Consider the following 21011-nt stretch of genomic DNA (forward strand, 5'->3'; position numbering starts at 1 on the left):
TTTTCTCTTTTTACTGTTCTAAGGGAGACTGTTAAACATAATACCCTTGGTTTATTATTATTGTTATTGTTGTATTAGGGTTTACTATGCTTAACCGGGCCACTTTTTAACACCATTCCCTGGGTTTACTATCTTAATATTTCAAGACTGTTGAAGATTATATTTTATGTTTATAGTATTTTGACTGTATCGGAAATAGATATCTCAATTTTAATCCTGTTGGGGGGGCTTGTTTTTGTTTTGGATGTTCTCTCTCTCTATGTATGTCAGAGGACTGGGACTTTGTAAAGTGGGGTTCAGCCTCATATGGGGAGGCAAAACTGGGGGTGGGGAAGAGAAAGAGAGTAAGCTATCTCTAATCTATCCTTTTAATCCTTATAATTACCAACGTAACAATAGACTGCGTGGCAATAACCCCTGGGAAACTTGGAAATTAAGGTCAAAGCAGTCTCACGTTCAGTTAAGACTACAAAATGACATGCAAAATTCAGAATCAATGTGTGGTGTAGCGGGTCCCCAGCTCAAGTCAACAGAGGCCACTTTTTAAATAAATAATCGTTGCCTAGCGGCTTAGAGAGGGGGCATGGAATGTGTGGCCAGAGCGGTTCCCGCGTGATTCGTGATGCGGATGGTCCTCACTTAAGTGCACAGGAGAGGAGTCGTCCGTGTCCATAATTGCCACCGGGAGCTGCTAATTGCCACATCTGATCCACGTCCCCGTAATAAATAGAAGCGTGTGGTGGCTAGGGAGGAGGAGAAGAAAAGAAAAAGTGAACTGGTTAAGGTTAAAATCCAATAAATAGAAAAAATCCTTTTTAAAATGAAGTTAAAACAATGGCTAGAAGCTTTCCTTTTAAAAATAAAGCCCAGTGCATTCTTCTAGTGACTGGTGACTCCCCTGCTTCTCCCATCCAGGCATTGGCCCAGGGGAGTCACCCTAGCTGCAGCTGACCTGCTCTGCCTGCTGGTCTGGAGGCTTCCCGATCCCTGGTTTCGGTTCTGCACTCCCCAGACCGAGACTTGGGTTCCCCAGTGACCAGGACGCTCACACTGGGGTATCCACCTTTCAAGCCTCCCGACTTCCATTTTCTTCCACAGCGAGCCATCCTTCTTCCGGTGAACCTTCCTCAACTACATGCTCAGCACGAGAGACCACTACCGACTGCCCTAGGTGTTGGCCAAATACCCTGATAGGGCTCACTGCTCAGCTGCCTTCTTCTCTCACTCACACACTGGCTTTCTCCTGCCTGCTTCCTGCCGCCTTCTTCTTTTCTTTTAACCTCTGTTCACTTTTTTCTTTTTTTCCTCCTCCGTAGCCGCCTCACGCTTCTATTTATTACAGGGACGTGGATCAGATGTGGCAATTAGCAGCTCTCGGCACCAGTTACGGATGCAGACGATTCCTCACCTGTGCACTTAAGTGAGGATCATCCACATCACAAATCACGCGGCAACCGATCCGGCCACACATTCCATGCCCCCCCCCCCAAGCCATGAGTGCGGCGATTATTTATTTAAAAAGTGGCCTCTGTTGACTTGAGCTGTGAACCCGCTACACCACACAATGTCTCCAAGACGGGAGACGGGAATCACAAATTTAAAAAAAAGTATTCTCTCACCTAACAGGTCTAAACGCTGAAATAGTACAGTACAATCCTTCTTAACCTGCCACCTTTGGACTGGACCCATGGCCGGTTGCTGTTTTGGCCGGTTAATCTGACGCATACCTATTTTTATGTAGAAAAATATTTCTAAGGTATGTACTATACCTCTTTGACGTTCCTGAAGAATACCATATCCACAAGGCTTCATCCACGATTTCGCACACGGGTTTTTTTCTCGTACAACGACTGGACAGATTTTTATCAGACTCCATTTTCGAACAGAAATCCTCAATGGAATGCCTGTCTCTTCACCAGTCGTTTACCATGCTTTTCCCAACACCAAGTTCAGCACAAATTTTCTCCACCGATTCACCATTATCCAACCACTTTAGCGCCGTAAGATGCGTATCCATTGAAACTACAATCCATTTACATTTTGTACTCATCGTAAAGGGAAACAGTTCGGTAAAAAATCAGAAAATACTCTGCCCCCCTTCTCCACTTTAAATTCCGAGAATGTTTGCTTCAGTCATATAAAACTCGCGCTCTTTTATTCGTTCCACATACTCCGGCGTACTCTTTTTAACTCCAAATAGTTGTTTTATTGCCCCCTCCAATTGTACTTGCCTTATAACTTAAATGTAGTCTGGGTGCGGTCAACAACAACCTTCGCATTCCACCCTACTCCTAGAACAAATAAAAGAACTATACTCGTCTGAAGCTAGCCAAATTGATTCGTGAAAAATTCATAAAGGAATATGTAAATGGAAATCACTCTGAGCGTAGGAGCCCTCTCACCTTCCAGGAAAGAAGGAAGTGCATACATACAGTGCATCCAGAAAGTATTCACAGTGCATCACTTTTTCCACATTTTGTTATGTTACAGCCTTCTTCCAAAATGGATTAAATTAATTTTTTTCCTCAGAATTCTACACACAACACCCCATAATGACAATGTGAAAAAAGTTTACTTGAGATTTTTGCAAATTTATTAAAAATAAAAAAATTGAGAAAACATATGTACATAAGTATTCACAGCCTTTGCCATGAAGCTCAAGCTGTTTCCCCTGATCATCCTTGAGATGTTTCTGCAGCTTAATTGGAGTCCACCTGTGGTAAATTCAGTTGATTGGACATGATTTGGAAAGGCACACACCTGTCTATATAAGGTCCCACAGTTGACAGTTCATGTCAGAGCACAAACCAAGCATGAAGTGAAAGGAATTGTCTGTAGACCTCCGAGACAGGATTGTCTCGAGGCACAAATCTGGGAAAGGTTACAGAAAAATTTCTGCTGCTTTGAAGTTCCCAATAAGCACAGTGGCTCCATCATCCATAAGTGGAAGAAGTTTGAAACCACCAGGACTCTTCCTAGAGCTGGCTGGACATCTAAACTGAGCGATCGGGGGAGAAGGGCCTTAGTCAGGGAGGTGACCAAGAACCAGATGGTCACTCTATCAGAGCTTCAGAGGTCCCCAGGTGTTTAAGTGAGGCTCTTAATAGGAAAAGGCAGGCTCTGCATTCAGAACTCAACCTCTTGACAACTAAAGAAACTGAACAACTCATTTTTAAGTCAAGAAATCATTACTATGAACATGGAAAGAAAGCTAATAAGCTCTTAGCTCAACAAATCCACAAGCAAGAAGTTTGCAATGCAATTCCAGCAATCACCAACACAAACGGACACAAAGTCATTGGCCATAAAAATTTAATGCACACATTACTATAAATCCTTATATTCTACTGAGTTTGTAGAAGACAAGATACAATCGAATGCATTTTTGGATACATTACAGATACCACAAATAGATACTCTTAGTGCAGAGGAATTGGATAAACCTCTGGTGCTATCAGAATTACTAGATGCTATAAAATCACTTCAGAGTAGGAAAGAAGCAGGCCCTGATGGTTACCCTTCCGAATTTTATAAGAAATTCTCCACTCAGCTAGATCCCCTTTTATTAGCAACATTCACAGAAGCTAGAGACAATAAAATTCTACCTCAAACTTTTCTCCAAGCATTAATCACCGTCTTTCCTAAAAATTCAGATTTATTACAATGTGCATCATACAGACCAATTTCACTTCTGAATAATGATGTTAAGATACTCTCCAAAGTCCTAGCTAGAAGGATGGAGAAAGTGCTGCCTTAGGTAATATGACAAGATCAAACTGGATTTATTAAAGGCTGACACTTTGCTTCCAATTTTCGACGCATGTTTATTGTAATATATTCACCCACAAAGTCAAATATCCCAGAGATATTATTATCCTTGGTTGCAGAAAAAGCATTTGATATGATTGAATGGAACTACCTTTTCACTACATTGGAGAAATTTGGGTTTGGCCCGAACATTTGTACATGGATCAAACTATTGAATACCAATCCAGAAGCTTCAGTTTGTATTAACAACATTAATTCAGACTACTTTAAACTAGAACGTGGTACCAGACAAGGATGCCCCTTGTCACCACTACTTTTTGCAATTGCCACTGAGCCACTGGCAGTTCACTGTCAAAACGCTTATGAGATAAAGGGGATTATCAGAGAAGGACTTGAACAGAAAATTTCTCTATATGCAGATGATATGGTACTGTATACAAAATACTGTGCCTACAGTCCTAACAGCACTAACAGAATTTCAAAAGATTTCTGGTCTCAGAATTCATTTGAATTAAAGTGTGCTTTTTCCAATGACTTCTCAAGCACACAATATTAGATTGGTCACCTTCCATTTTATTATTGCAGATCAATTTAAATATCTAGGGGTAAATATCACAAGTAAACATAATGCTTAAAGCTCTTTATCAACAAAATTTCGCCGTCTGTATGGAAAAAATTAAGCAAGCCTTGCACAGATGGTCAACCCTTCATCTCACTTTAGTTGGAAGAATTAACATTGTCAAGACGAATATCCTTCCTAAGCTTCACTTTTTATTTCAAAACATTCCAATATACATCCATAAATCATTTTTTAAGAAATTAGATTCAACCGTAACCACATTTATTTGGGATTCAAAACATCCACACATTAAAAAGAGCGACCATACAAAGGCCAAAGGCAGAAGGTGGCCTGGCTCTCCTAACTTTCAATTGTATTACTGGGCAGGAAACATACAAACTATAAAAACATGGACATTGACACAAATAGATGAACATTTACAGGCTTGGTCTGCAATAGAAATAAAATCCTGCAGTACTTCTTTATATTCCTTGCTTTGTGCCCCAATAAATGCAAGTTATTGCCAATATACTAATAACCCAATTGTGCTTCACTCACTCAGAATATGGAACCAATGTAGGAAGCATTTTAAGATAGAGAATCTTTTATTGGTGGCACCTCTGCATGAGAAACACCTTTTTCAACCCTTGCAAACATATGCAGTTTTTAATGTCTGGAAAACATTTGTGATTAAATCACTTAGAGAGCTGTACATGGACAATGTCTTTGCATCCTACAAACAATTACATTCCAAATTTAACTTTTCAGCAACACATTTCTTTCACTATCTTCAAATTAGAAACTTTAAACAGAACCTGCCCAATTTTCCTCACCTCCCACCTCCCTCTATGCTGGAAAAAATATTGCTCAGTTTCGAGGACTCAGACAGCATGTCTGCAATATATAAAACTATTTTACAGTCCCTCCCTTTCAAAGATCCAAGAGGACATTGGGAAAAGTATCTCTCACTCAACATCTCAGAAAAGGAATGGAAGGTAGCAATACAGAGAATTCACTCGACCTCCATATGTGCAAAGCATACAATTATTCAACTCAAAATTATATATCGAGCACATCTGTCTCATTATCCAAAATGTTTTCAGGGCAAGATCCAACCTGCGAATGCTGCAATCAAGTTCCAGCCTCACTAGGCCACATGTTTTGGGCCTGCACCAAATTAATATCATTCTGGACAAAAATTTTTAAATGCCTTTCAGATAGCCTTGGTGTCACAATCCCTCCTAATCCACTAACAGCTGTGTTTGATGTACTTCCAGATGGGCTTAAAGTGGAGAAGGACAAACAAACTGTAATTGCCTTTACTACACTACTGGCACATAGACTTTATCTTGCTCAAGTGGAAGAATCCTAACTCACCTCTTTTAAGTCAGTGGGTAACTGATATTATATATCATTTGAAATTGTAAAACATCTAAATCTCACTTGGAGGATCTGTACAGAACTTTTTCAGAACCTGGCAGAATCTAATCAATAACATTTTAGATTAAGCTTTTAAAGCACTGATGAAGCAGATTTCTTCCCCATTTCTTTTTCTTCTCCATGTATCTTTATTCACTAATTAATTAATCTATTTACTTGTTTTTACTAGCTTTAAGTTTTGTTCTGCTGGTCATGCTCTATTTCTCAGGGGTGGGGGCTGATTTGTTTCCAATCCTATTTTTGTAAAATAGATTTGTTTGTATGGAATTTTGTGCGATTCTAATAAAATCAATAAAATATATATAACAAAAGTAAAAACAAACTCTGAGTTCATAAAGTTTAAAATAGAAGTGTGAGATGAGCTTCAAGCCCTCAGTAAATTGAAGACTAATAAAACACCTGGACCTGGTAGGATCTTACTAATTGTATTGAAAGAAATGAGCAACTTCATCATCATCTATAAACCCTGATTAGGCATACTTCAGCAGTCACTTCAAAAGAAGAAGTACCTTAATACTGGAAAGTTGCAAATATGAATTCAATCTTCAAGAAGGGAGATAAAAAGGATCCTAATAATTACAGACCAATTAGTCTTATTTCCTTGCTATGAAAAATTATGGAAACTATAGCAAAAATAAATTAGAATATTATCTAAATGAAAATAATATTCTAAATAACAGCTATAGAAACTAAAATTAGTATATTCATGTATTAGCATAAATAAAACTAGGAAAATATATAAACATTAGCCTGGTAAACAAATGGTTAAATAAAGGCCCATGCCATGTTTCTTTTTTAATTGCAGCTTAGCTCTAGCTACCAATAAAACCTAGCGAGAGGACCCAGGAAGGAAGAACGATGAGATAAAGACAGCTCAAGGATGGAAGAAGGGAAAAGACTTGTTAGCTCTCAGCTGACTTAAAAATAAGTGAAGCAGAAAAATAAAGATAATTGACAGAAAATAAGAAATATTGGTAGTTTTAATAAAAGTTCATTAGGCCTGCTGCAGATGGGGAGTCATATAAACTGTGATTTTTTAACTGTTTGGGGCTCAGTTTGATTTGGCCGAATTAGGTTGTGTCCGTGTTATTGTTTATTGCAATAAAACAATAAACTCTGTTTGCCCATCCTCTTGACTCCTGAGAGCCTTCATTCCGGGTGAAGACCTTCGGTGCGTATTTGCGCCGACGATTTTCTCTTCGTCACAGCCAGCATGGGTTTTTGAGGGGGGTGGTCCTGACAAACACATTTTTTAGATGTTATTGAAGAAGCAATCGGAATAGATGACAAAAAAAACCATACAACATAATTGACCTTGACTTTCAAAAAGAATGTGATACAGACCCACACCAAAGATCAATTCTGAAACTAGAAGCTGTTGGCATCAGATGTAATCTAGAGAACTGGATATCAAGTTGGTTAAATAGCAGGAGATAAAGGGTGCAATATCAGGAGAATGCTCTACATGGAGGAAGGTAATCACTGGAGTCCCTCAGGGGTCAGTCCTTGAACCATTACTTTTTGTGATTTATATTAATGACATTGATTCTGGTATATGTAGTAAACTTGTAAAATTTTCAGATGACACTATAATTGGAGGGATGAAAGACACAGAGGAGGCAGCAAAAAGAATTCAATATGACCTGGACACCCTTCAGAACTGGGTGAATACTTGGAAAATGCAGTTTATTGTAGAAAATTGCAACCTGCTACATGCGGGCAAAGGGAACACCAGTTATAAATACAAGATGAGAGACGCTGTCATATAGGAAGCAACCTCTGAAAAGGATTTGGGGGTGTCTGTTGATGCAACATTTTCTTTGACAAAACAATGCACAGAAGAAACTAAAAAAGCAAATAAAATGTTAGGTTTTATCATAAAAACTGTTGAATTTAAGTTATGGGACCTTATGCTTACTGCATCTGATGCATTTTGTGCAGTGCTGGTCACCACGATACAGGAAAGACACAGCAGCACTTGAACCTGTGCAGAGGAAAACAACCACGTACATCCAAGGATTAAAGGTCATGTCCTAGTCTGACAGTCTCAGAGAATTAAACCTGTTTAGCCTCAAGCAGAGGAGACTGCGTGGGGACCTAATCCAGGTATTTAAAATCCTCAAAGGCATTCATAAAGTAGATCCAAAAACATTCTTTCAGTTTAAAGGTGAATCACGTGTTTGAGGACACCAGTGGAAATGAAGGGGAAGTGCACCCCCTGTGCTCCAAATAGAAAATAAATTAAATGCAACCAATTGTATTTCAAAAAGTTGTAAGTCATCTTGAATAAGGTATCACCCAAATGATAAGTATTAATAATGTAATACTGAATGGAGGGAAATTTATTTTTTGCTTTTTTTTTTTTTTTAAATCTACAGTAACTCTTCTTTTAGAGTTGGAGCAGACTGTTCCTACTCCTGAGGACATCAAAGGGATCATGGTACCCAAACTAACTTTGAGTCCAGTTGCTTAGACACTTTGCAGGGCTCTCAGAGGTGGTACTAAAGTCTACTGCTTAACTCGCACATCTCTTGGTAATTTCTTCAGAGAAAGTATCCATCTCCTCTCTGTCTGTTAAGAGGAAATAAATCTTTCTGTTTATTATGCTGAGATGCTTCCTGTGGCCATCACTCCAGACCTCCAGACCAGTAAATGATTTACTTAGCACTTGAGAGGAAGTTTGTGAATTTGTCTAATCAGGTATTGCCTCCACAAAAATCAATTCCACAAAGATGTTAGTTTTGTACTAATTCCCTGGTTGACAATACATGAATAAATGTCTTTTGACACAAATGAGAAATTATCTGATGAATATTTTAAGGTCACTTCTGTTCTATGCACCAGCATCATGCAGGTAGAATCATGTCCAGTTCATGTTTTCCACTATTTAGAATGTGCAGGTCCCTTATGAAGCTTTTAAAGAGCACCAATTTGTACACCAGACAATATGAATAATACGATTACAAAAACTCATCGTCATCAGAGGCAACCTGAGCCTTTTTCTTTGTAACATGGTGTTCAGAACTATGCACAGAAGTGATTTTATTATCAATTATAAAGTCTTGTAAGTTAAGTAAATGTAAATTTCTAATAAAACCAATTTTTGTAATGATATGTTACCCTGAAGTATCTTTACTTTTCAAACTATAAAATGTACTGTGTTTTCAAACGCATATCAAATTAAAAGCATTTCACCAGTTTTAATTCTGATTGTTAACTGAATGCTTAGGTGAATTTCTTTTAAGATGGAAGCCCAAAACACTTCATACAAACAGTTAACCTACTAAAGAGTAAATCTTCAACTAATGTAGGTGAAGTGGTAACCTTGACAACAGCTTTAAAAATGTACTGTATGTGGAGAGATCACCTGCTTGTAGTCAAGGGATTTCCATTGATTGTCGTATAAATTCATCTTATCCAGAAGGTCCATCTTGTGGAGAGTCAGTGCCTTAGTCTAACCTATGTCATGAATCCAAAAGAGCAATCCAAGCACAGGTCAGTGGATGGAGATAAGAAAACATCCAAGCCATTGAATATCCCTTGGAGTTCAGTTAGATCAACAAATGGAAATCTGCCATGGGCACAAAAACTGAGTGACTGTGCAAGAAGAAGACTAGTGAGGGAGGCCACCAAGAAAACTTTGATGACTCTGAAAGAGTTACAGGCAAAGCCCTGAATGCCTAAAACTGTTTCTGAATAGCTAAATGTAACTCCAAAGATTGACATCCATAACCACACACTTGGGCACTGAGAATAGCATGCTGCCATCTTTTATATTGACAAAAGACATGTGCTAGGCAACAGGCATGCAATGTAAAAAGTGTGGCCAAAGCCAGTCATGCAAAGCATAGCCCAATTGGTGAAGTATGGTCTGTTTCTCGTTACTAATTGTTGTTTGGGCGGGTTTCTTTTCCAAGGGCAATAAGTTTCTGGCCTGGTAACAACTCCTGCCTATCTTGTGTTGCTAAAGTGAGCCTGCCATAATATCAATTCAGAAATTATTTTTAACTGAACTTTTAACTTAAGTAATACTAATTTTCAAAAGAAATTGGAACAATGAGTCTAGAGCAGCGGTCCGCAAAGTCTGTGCTGGAGAGCCATAGTGGCTGCAGTGTTTTGTTCCAAACTAATTTCTCAATGAGAAGTCAGTTGTTGCTGTTGAGCCACTTACTGCTCAAGCAACGTTTCTATGCTTCATTGTTGTTGTCTTGCCTGTTAAGATTCCCCACCCTTAACTGGTTATTGTAATCTTTAATGGCTGTATTTGCTGTTTTTAACTGCACCTTATTAACAACTAGCACACACTTACACACATAAATAAGTTGTTACTTATTAACAACTTACACACACACACATAAACATATATATATATATACATATCTATACATATACACATATATACATACATATATATCTACATATATACACACACATATACATACATACACACACATATATACACACAAATACATATATATATATATATACATACATACACACACACACATATATAAACATATATATACATATACATACATATCTACATATATACACACACAGCTATTTCGTATCAGTGCAATACGCTGTTTGTTAAAACGGTTGACTCCCGCTCTTACGTGCAATAACAAATCAAATCATTCAGTTGTCTTTGCTCATATGTCATTTTAGAGCTGGACGCCTGGCATCTTTTTTTGGCCACAAGTTCGTTTCTGTTTGGTGTGAGGTTCTGTGTTGTGGAGATTTTCAGGATGGATTGCAGGTGCTCATCAGTGAGGCGACTCCTGTGTGCTGTTTTGTTAGTCTTTATCACTGAGAAGAGCTTCTCACACAGATATGTGCTACCAAACATGCACAAGGTTCGAGCCGCATGTAGACGGACTTTTTTTGTTCTTCAAAGTCACCAAAGCGCCGTGCAAACTCAGTGCGCAATAACTCTAGTAAGCGGTAAGTGTTCGGCAAGGCAGCTGAAGCGCTGCATTATGGGATCTGTAGTTTATTGTGTTACCAGCGCTTCATATAACCGGGCTTTAATAACAATAATACAGTATATAAAATGATCTCGGGCGGTTATAATTACGCCGGTCGGATGTGGCCCTGCCCTTGAGTTTGACACATATGGACTAAATAGAACTTGAAAAGATATATTTTTCAAATGTGATCGCACAATTCAGATAGAGTTGACGCAAGACTACAGCCTGCATGCCTCAATGAGTCATCCTCTCCTCGCTCTTACTTTTTTACCGTTCATCTAATGAATACACTGAGTATGGCTTTACCAAAACAATCATTGATGGCGAATAAAGTATCCATTATTCGAGTATGTAGATCAGGATATATATATACATATATATATACCCGCGATCATAGCGGAGAAGTAGTGTGTTAAAAAAGGTAGAAAAAGAAAAGGGAACATTTTAAAAATAACGTAACATGACTGTCAATATACAGTATTTGTTTTGTGAGTGTTACTGAGTGTTGCTGTCATCAAGGATTTGATTATCATTATTTCTTTCAATCAGGTTCGTATTTGTAGGATGTGTTGTGTTCAAGTTACATTCCGTGTTTGTCAATTGTTGTAAAGATGACAGGTTTCATTCATCGATTCGTTTCTTACTGCATCAATAAACAGCTCGTCTTCTTCTTTATCTGAGACCTGACACACTGCATGCACGGGTTTTTTACACTGTCTTCCTTTAGCGGGACATTGACTTTTTCCACCGTGTGCTTTGCTTCCACAGTAGCTGCATTTATGAATATGCTTATCAGGCGCTTCATATTTTTGCTGCCTTTTCAATTGTGTAATTGGTTTTGTTCAGCTCTTTGGAACTGTTGCTTTTATCTGTGCACTGCGTCAGTTCACGTGAGCCACTCGGTGTACTTGCATCGAAAATTCCCAGCTGTGCTGGTGCCATCTCGTGCTATGTCCATGGCTGTATTTAATGTTACCTTAGTCCTGGCACTTAAAACTTTCTCTCGCAGTTTCGCTGAGTTTGTGTCAAACACCACCCTGACCATCTCATCTTCCTCTGCATAAGCACAGTCCTTCACCCGTGAATATTTAGTGGCAGTTTGCTATTGGATTGCCGCTGACGGACGGCCTTATATGGGCAGGCACTAAATTACAAACGCCAGCGGCAGCCTGTCTATGAACTTAATTTAAAGTGTAGGTTTACATCGTGCTTTGTTTCCGAAGTAGCAGAACTCATCAATATGGTTGTATATGTCACTCGCTCGCTTCTTATTGTTTCGCTGCCTTCTCAATTATATAATGCATGTTTTCTTCAGCGCTTTTTTGAGGTCTTCCTGGTTTTCTATGTACTGCGTGATTACGTGGGAGGCGTGATGATGTCACACGAAACTCCGCCCCCACGGCGTTGAAGCTCATCTCCATTACAGTAAATGGAGAAAAACTGCTTCAAGTTATGACCATTACACGTAGAATTTCGATATAAAACCTGCCCAACTTTTGTAAGGAAGCTGTAAGGAATGAACCTGCCAAATTTCAGCCTTCCACCCACACGGGAAGTTGGAGAATTAGTGATGAGTCAGTGAGTGAGTCAGTGAGTGAGTGAGTGAGTGAGTGAGTGAGTGAGGGCTTTGCCTTTTATTAGTATAGATAAGATTCAAATGACATAGAAACCAGCAGTTGTCCATCTTAACTTGCATCAATTTACACCCGTGTGCATTCTTCATGAACTCTCTGGCTTGTGAAAATACTTGTAAGGAAAATAAACTGAAATAAAGTGATGGGGACAAATCATTTGGGTGATATACATGGAAAGTAAACAAGAGATAAAATTATATACAGTAGGATCAGCTATTGGCAAGGATTGGTAGTTGCTAATGAACTTTAGTCTCACCTTACACATTAAAATTTATTTTAGAAATTCCAATCTGGTTTCTGCACTGGTCATAGTACAATAATGGCACTAATGCATGCTGTAAAAGACATTCTGATATCCTCTGATGAAGGAAATTTCACTGTAATTATGTTGTTAGACTTAAGTGCAGCGTTTGAAACCATTGACTATTATATTTTACTGCACAGAAAATTATGTTGGGCTTCCAGGCACTGTCCTTGCCTGGTTTAGTTCTTATTTTTCAAATTGATTCCAATATGTACAGAAATGTGCTGACAGTACTCTATCATTATATACAGAAGTGAGATATGGTGTCCTGAAAGGCTCAGTACTGGGACCTTTACTGTTTTCACTTTACATACTTCCACTGGGATCTATCATTAGGAAACATAATGTTAATTTTCACTCATACCCAGATGACTCCCAGTGATACCTTTCTTTTAGACCATATGATGTTTCTCTAATGTTGTCCTTAATTACATGTGTTAGTGAGTTAAATGAGTGGATGGATGAGTACTGCACAGATAAAACATAAATGTTAATTGTTGCAGAGCATGATGCTGATCACAAAAATATTTTGTCATTTTTAACCATTTGGAATCACCATCAGTTTTACAGAATTAGCCCTCAATCTAGGCATTAACACTAGCAAGTCACTTAAAGCACACATTACAAAACTGTCCAAAACATGTTTTTTTTCCAAATTTTGGAAAATTCAAGCGTTTCCTTAATATGTGGGATACTGAGAAATTAATTCATGCATTCATTTCTAGCAGGACTGACTACTGCAGTGCTGTGTTCAGTGGTTATTCAAATCGTTCTTTATGCAACTTTCTGATAATTCAAAATGACAGTGCAAGAATTATTACAAGAACAAGAAAATACAAACACATAACTCCAGTTTTTAAATTCTTACACTGGCTCCCGGTTAAGTTTAGGACTTATTTCAAAACCTTTCTTTTAATAATATGTAAAGCCTTGAATGGCTGAGATCCTGCAGTACTTACTTATCTGAACTTATCATTACTTACAAACCAGCTCACATTAAGATTTCAAGATGGCATCCTGCTTATGATTCCAAGGACTAGTAAAATAACAATAGAAAGTCAGGTTTTTAGTTACTTGGCCCTGAAGCTGTGGAATGATTGGCCTGCTACTACAAGAGATGTCTCTTTGGTGTCAACTTTCAAATCCGGGCTGAAAACTCACTACTTCGGTTTAGCATACCCTGAATAGAGCTGCTGATTAACTGTGCATACTGCATTTCTGTGGTTACTCATTAGCACTAAAACATAAGTAATATGATATTTATAAATTGTTACTAAGGCTTGCCTATTCTGTCTCTCTTCTCGGTATTCACATGTAGCATTTGGTGCAACTGCTCTACTGCCACGTTGCTTGCCTGCCTAAGGAAAAGTCATCTCTGCTAAACGAGCACTGGCATCATTGGGCAGAAGGGACCTTTCATCAGATTGGCCAGCCCAGCACTGATTCAACTGTGGAATCGCCAGTGAAGTGGAGGTGGATAGTTGGTTGAGGTCTCCAGGACTCTAAACAAATCTGTACCCTCATATGTAATAGTTCTGTATTTAGTGAATGAGATGATCTATTCTTTATTTTGCCATGTTGTTTGTACCATTGTACTGCACTTCTGAGGTCGCAGTGGTAGATTACCCATCTAGCTCTGTGAAGAGGATTACTTGGGTTCTGTTTTATGTGTTGCATTTTCCCTTTTTTTGACACCCATTGCACACACAGCCTACCTGGAAGGGATCTCTCTTGGAATTGCTTTTCCCAAGATTTCTTCCATTTTTTTTCTTTCTGTGCAAGGGGAATTTCTTTTTCTTGCATTTTTAGGGAGTTAAGGAGGGGAGGCTGTCAAAGGCAGTGTCCATTAAAGCCTATTGCAGCATTCATTGTTTGATTTTAGGCTATACAAAAAATAAATTGCTTTTGTTGATTACTTGGAGGCATTGATGCATTTCAAAACAGGATTCAGATGTTAGAGGAAAACGTAAATCTTCCCAAAATAGCCAGTCTGACTTGTCTCCTTAAAATTCATTCCATGAATTCCATGCACAGACAAAGTGTTTAACTGTGTCTCTTTTAGAATACTGAAAAAAAAAATTCTGTGTTCATATTTAACTGGCTATATATATATATATATATATATATATATATATATATATTTTTTTTAAAAATAAGATCAACAATCCAAAGTCTTGGGAAGAACTCAGAATTACAATGTTAATAAAATGCAACCACAGATTTTTTGTTCAAAATTAGGTTTAAGTGGAAGACTAATACCATTTATTTTTTTCCTGTTTTGCATCCTAAGACAAACACAATTATTTACTGCTCCGCGGGGAAGGGAATTGTGAAGATTTTGGGAAGTAAATATACAATTTTTTCAAATTTTATTTATGAATCAGCACATAAATGGAGACCTTTAATGGCAATAAAGGGAAGCTGTTAGCTGCTAAAAGTTCAGTCCCATTACTAAATTTAGCCAGTTAGAATGTGTGAGGGGTACATACTACTTTAGCACCAACATTTTCCCAAGATCTCTCTCATTATTTCTTACACTGGCTTTTTTTTTTTTGGATGGCAGAGGTTTTTGGGGAGTCTGCAAATGGATAGGGCAAGAATTCGTAGGTCTCTAATGCACTCAGTTTGGCAGCTGAGGTACCCAGCACTGACTGGGGTGGAAGGTGTGCAGGTGAGGTCACTAAACAATGTGTGGCCAACAACCAAAATTTCACTGTCTAGACTCACTGTGGAGAGCAGCTCTGAGTACCTGCGCCAAGTCCTCATTTAGGACACATCCCTAATAAAGTGCCGGTGTGGTCACTGAATAAAGTTCCACAAGAGCAAAAATCTTAAACACATTCTGTGGTCTTACTCTGTACAAATGGGGAATTCACAACATTTGGCAGAGATCAGTGATGTGGATTTGAATACCAGACAAACTCACAAATGCACATTCATCTTTATACATTAAATTGACTCATTCATTTATTCAGTTTGTTTTTTAATTTACAAAGACGTAAGTATACATTTACCTTTTTCATTTATTTCAAATGTGTATTAGAACATTCAAAAAAGTTTGATGAGAATCAGCCATTCAGCCCAACAAGTTTGGCATTCACCTAATTTCTCCAAAATAAAATTTGGTCAAGATTTAAAAGTCCTCTAATGTTCCTTTTTATCAAATATGTTAGCTCTTAGTTTAAATTTGCTTTAAACTAAAAAAGGTTCACCTCCGTCAATTTCTCCTCATACCTCTCTGCTCTGGAGTCAGCCAAGTTACTCTTCTCTGGACTTTCTCTAATACTGTAATGTATTTTTTGTAGTAAGGTGACTTAAATCTCACTTATGATTTATATAGCTGAGGCATAACCTCCCTCAACATGTACACTACACATCTCTCTACTGTATATAACCTTTCATTTCATTAAACCTTTTTAATTGCTTCTGCATGTTGTCTGGATGTAAAAGTGAAGAGTCCACTACAACTGCAAGGTCATTCTCATAAGGTCTACTTTAACATTGTGAATTGAAACCTAAATTTTATACTTGCTGCATGTAATATTTTACATTTACTTCACATTAAATTTTTTCTGCCACAAATCTACGTAAGGCTGTATGCTGCCCAGGTCTCTCTGTAATGATTCCGCTGATTCTACATTATCTGCCCATCCAACTAGTTTAGCGTCATCTGCTGACTTAGCCAGCTTTCTGTTTACATCAGTCAGCTACAATAATAAAACCATAAGCCTAATACTGTGAATGTCCCCCTCATGCTATTGAAACAAAACTGACACATCAAGGCATGGACTCTACAAGACCTCTGAAGATGTTTTGTGGTATCTGGCACCAGGACATTAGCATCAGAACCTTTAAGTCCTGTAAGTTTCCAGGTGGGGCCTCCTTTGATTGGCCTTGTTTTTCCAGCACATCCCACAGATGCTCAGTTGGTTTGAGTTCTGGGAAATTTGGAGGATTAGCCAACACCTTGAATTCTTTGTCATGTTTCTCAACCATTCCAGAATGTTTTTTAGCAGTGTGGAAGGGTGCATTATTCTGCCACTGCCATCACGGAACACCATGTACATGAAGGGGTTTACAAGGTCTTAAGCAGTCTTTCAATTGGTGGTAAGTATCAAAGTAACAATAACATAAATGCTGCGACCCAATGTTTCTCAACAGAACATTGTAAGAAGCATCACACTACCTCTGCCGGCTTGCCTTTCTCCTATAATGCATCCTACTGCTATCTCTTCTCCAGGTAAACAACATACACGTACCCAACCATGAACTTGATCGAAGAGAAAATTTGATTCATCAGGCCAGGCAACCTTCTTCCATTACTCTACAATCCAGTTCTGATGCTCATGTGCCCATTAGGGCTGCTTTCAGCAGTGGACAGGGGTCAGCATTTTATATATATATATATACGGGGGTTCACCCCCCCCACCCCCGCTCAGCTCGCCAACCCCACCCCGGCCTGCGAGTCTCTGCCGCTCGCTTTGTGAAAAGGGGGGCTGAATGCACACCAAGGAGACGCGGTCGCTCCTCCGAAACCCCCTCTTAAATGGTGTTACAATGGGAAACAAATAGTTTTTTTTTTTACCTCCTCTTTGCTCGATCAGTTGCTGGCTTGCTACTGCTGCTGTGCCGTGTGATCTGCATCTCGCGCTGCAGTTCGAACATTTAAAATTCTGTACAGCAGCTGTCCTACTCTTTGTCTTTTATTTCCGGCCCTGGGCGTGGTTAAATCTCTTGGCACAAAGTCTCGTCTCGCGAGATGTGAGTTCTTGATATTTTTTAGTTTATAATTTAAAAATGGAATAAGAATCTGAAAATCTAACAACATCACATTAAAGTTAAATAAACTCTGAAAAGAATGATACCAAACATATATATGTAGGATTTTAAAATAAGCTCAATTTAAAGCGTGACAAAAATCATGGCATAAAAACGTCACATAAAATCATTGCACAAAATCGTTGCACTTTTGGGCTTAGGATTGTATATATATATATATATATATATATATATATATATATATATATATATATATATATATATATATATACCATCCAACCTGGTACCCTATATATTGTGGTTGCAAGCAAAAATATAAACAAATGAGAATAACAGTCTTTTCAGACTTGAGTTCAATATGGAACTAGCGAAAATGGCAGAGCTTCCAGTTTTCAGCCTTCCAGACTGGAAGGTGTAGGTTAAGATAGATGGACACCAAAAGTGACCTCAGCGATGTCATAGCTGTCAATAATCCTGTCTGCAGAGGGAACAAGTATTGAAACACAGCGCCAACCCCTGGTAAAGTGGTACAATTACAGTAACTAGAGCCCTTCAGCTGTCCCCCATGTGCACGCATGTGACTGTCTTTTTTCCTCAAGACTGTGTCTTCCCCAGCCGCTGAACCTCCTTGATGAGGAAGACTTTGTGTTCTTTTAAACTAAAAAAGGAAGCTAGAGCAGGGCACTTGGCAGTTTTTACCTTTGTACTTGCATGCTGAAGATAAACTGCTTGTTTGAATAAAGTATGAGACCGTTTTTTACCTGTTCAGCAATAAAGATATTGTTGCTTGAAAACCTGTTCTTACCTTCCTGTTTCTTATACAACTGTGCAAAAAAAGTTTCACTATATATATATATATATATATATATATATATATATATATATATATATATATATATATTGTCACAAACTCGAGACAGAGTCATATAAAGGTTTGGGGCAGCCACCCATATAATCTGGTTTCCTGGCTGCAAAGTAGCCTTCAATAGATACAGCACTGATGTGCACAAAACCGTGTCCAAAACAGAACTGAGGGAATAGGGAAAAAGTGGAGGCTTTTAAAGGGGGAGAAAGGAAGTGAAGTCAAAGGGGTCTGGCCCATGAAGGTCTTCTGTCATTGGTGCACATCACAGGGGCCGGAGATGGCAAGGTCTCCCTCCATTGGCTCGGTCCTGGAAGTGACGTCAAGAGGACCAGGTGGAATCTCCCATGAATGGTCTGCAGGCAAGGGAGAAAAAGAGTCAGTGCACTCTGCCACATCCTGGTATGTCTCGGAACTGTCCTTACTCAAGCCCTTTAGCTGCCTCCCATGCGTACGTGTGTGACAATATATATATATATTGCTCAAAAAAATTAAAGAAACACTTTAATAGCATCAAGTCAATGAAATTTCTGGGTTATTAATCTGGTCAGTTACGTAGCAGAGGGTTGTTAATCAGTTTCATCTGTTTTGGTGTTAATAAAATTAACAACAGGTGCACTAGAGGGGCAACAAGGACACGACCCCCAAAACAGGAATGGTTTAACAGGTGGAGTCCACTGACATTTCCCCCCCCCTCATCTATTCTAACAATTTGGCTGTGATTAGTGTCACTACTGGTAGCATGAGGTGATACCTGGACCTACAGAGGTTGCACAGGTAGTCCAACTTCTCCAGGATGGCACATCAATACGTGCCATTGCCAGAAGGTTTGCTCTGTCTCCCAGCACAGTTTCAAGGGCATGAAGGAGATTCCAGGAGACAGGCGGTTACTCTAGGAGAGCTGGACAGGGCCATAGAAGGTCCTTAACCCATCAGCAGGACCGGTATCTGCTCCTTTGGGCACTAAATGACCTCCAGCAGGCTACTGGTGTGACTGTCTCTGACCAAACAATCAGAAACAGACTTCATGAGGGTGGCCTGAGGGCACGACATCCTCTAGTGGGTCCCGTGGAGCTCGATTGGCATTTGTCATAGAATTCCAGAATTGGCAGGTCCACCACTGGCGCCCTGCGCTTTTCACAGATGAGAGCAGGTTGAGCACATGTGACAGGCATGAAAGGGTCTGGAGAAGCCGTGGAAAAGGTTATGCTACCTGTAACATCGTTCAGTATCACTAGTTTGGTGGTGGGTCAGTGATGGTCTGGGGAGGCATGGAGGGACACTCAGACCTCTACAGGCTAGACAACGACACCCTGAATGCCATTAGGTATTGGGATGAAATCCTTGGACTCATTGTCAGACCCTATGCTGGTGCAGTGGGTCCTGGGTTCCTCCTGGTGCACGACAATGCCCAGCCTCATGTGACGAGAGTATGCAGGCAGTTCCTGGAGAATGAAGGAATTGATACCATTGACTGGCCCCCGCACCCACCTGACTTAAATCCAATAGAACACCTCAGGGACATTATGTTTCAGTCCATCAGATGCCGCCAGGTTTTACCTCTGACTGTCCAGGAGCTCAGTGATGCCCTGGTCCAGATCTGGGAGGAGATCCCCCAGGACACCATCTGTCGTCTCATTAGGAGCATGCCCCTATCCCACCCAACCTCCAATCACCACCCCAAAAACGTTGTCAGGCATGCATAGAAGCACATGGGGGCATACAAACTACTGAGTATGATTTGGGGTTGCAATGAAATTTTGGCAAAATGGACTTGCCTGCCACATCATTTTTTCACTTTGATTTTTGGGGTGTCTTTGAATTCAGCTCTCTGTAGGTTGATAATTTTCATTTCCATCAAACAATGTGGCATCATTTTGTTTCTAACACATTACTCGGTCCATATCAGTATAGATATCCAGCAGGAGTTGTTCTCATTGAGATCTGATGTGTATTCAAAGTGTTTCTTTAATTTTTTTGAGCAGTAACCACTCCAGCACTGTTGACAGATGCGTCTCTAGTCTTCTAGTCTTGAATGACCATTGATCATTATAATCCTCTTAACACTAGTTCAGTTTCTCCTTCACCATTGAGTTGAATTCATTTCGTGGAGTTTAGCGAAGTTCCTGAGCATTTCTACAATTTCACTGAGTTTACCTGCAAATGAACTCCATAGTTTGCACTCATCACTACACATCATCTACCTTGTCTAGATCCATTCTCACTGTTAGCTAATACACTAATTGTTACCACATGATGCTCAATCTTTTCCTTAATAATTGTTTCCATTAACAATGCATGTTGAGCTTACTGGCCATGTGTACATTTTCTTATTTATTAAATATCGGGATAATATTTGTAAGTGTCTAGCCCTTCTGAATGTCCCAGGTATGCAGTGATGTTATCTGGTCCCAATTATTTGTAAGATTTCAGCATTTTCAATTTAAGCAAGACTTCTCCCTCCAAAATTTCCAAATCTCTCAGTACCTTCTTAGTAGTCCCTGTTACTATTAGGGTTATCAACTTTTTCACTTTTGCGCTTTCACTGTGTTTATATGTTAGTTTGCCCTTAACAATTGTAATGCATTTCATCTACATTCTGACCATTCTGTTACTTCTAAAATTTTCAAAGAATCTCTTTGGGCCATCTTTTGCAATGTTTCTTTCTAACTGCCTTTTACCTTTCATTAAAATC

The 21011-nt window shown here is 39.1% G+C and overlaps 1 protein-coding gene across 4 annotated transcripts in view; it reads left to right on the forward strand.

Moving 5' to 3' along the window:
* LOC120531014 (tumor necrosis factor receptor superfamily member 14-like) overlaps positions 1–8881 on the forward strand; it is a 174282-nt gene extending 165401 nt beyond the window's left edge. For 2 of the 4 annotated variants that reach the window (XM_039755948.1, XM_039755953.1), the window contains exon 13: positions 8146–8881. The gene's annotated coding sequence lies outside the window, so the exon portion shown is untranslated. Of the gene's footprint in view, positions 1–6572; positions 8125–8145 lie in introns of those variants that run through there. The other 2 variants (XM_039755947.1, XM_039755951.1) reach the window with 1 other exon arrangement.
* The last annotated feature ends 12130 nt before the right edge of the window (positions 8882–21011 follow it).

Source organism: Polypterus senegalus, chromosome 6 (genome assembly GCF_016835505.1).
Source record: "Polypterus senegalus isolate Bchr_013 chromosome 6, ASM1683550v1, whole genome shotgun sequence".
Taxonomy (NCBI): Eukaryota; Metazoa; Chordata; class Cladistia; order Polypteriformes; family Polypteridae; genus Polypterus; species Polypterus senegalus.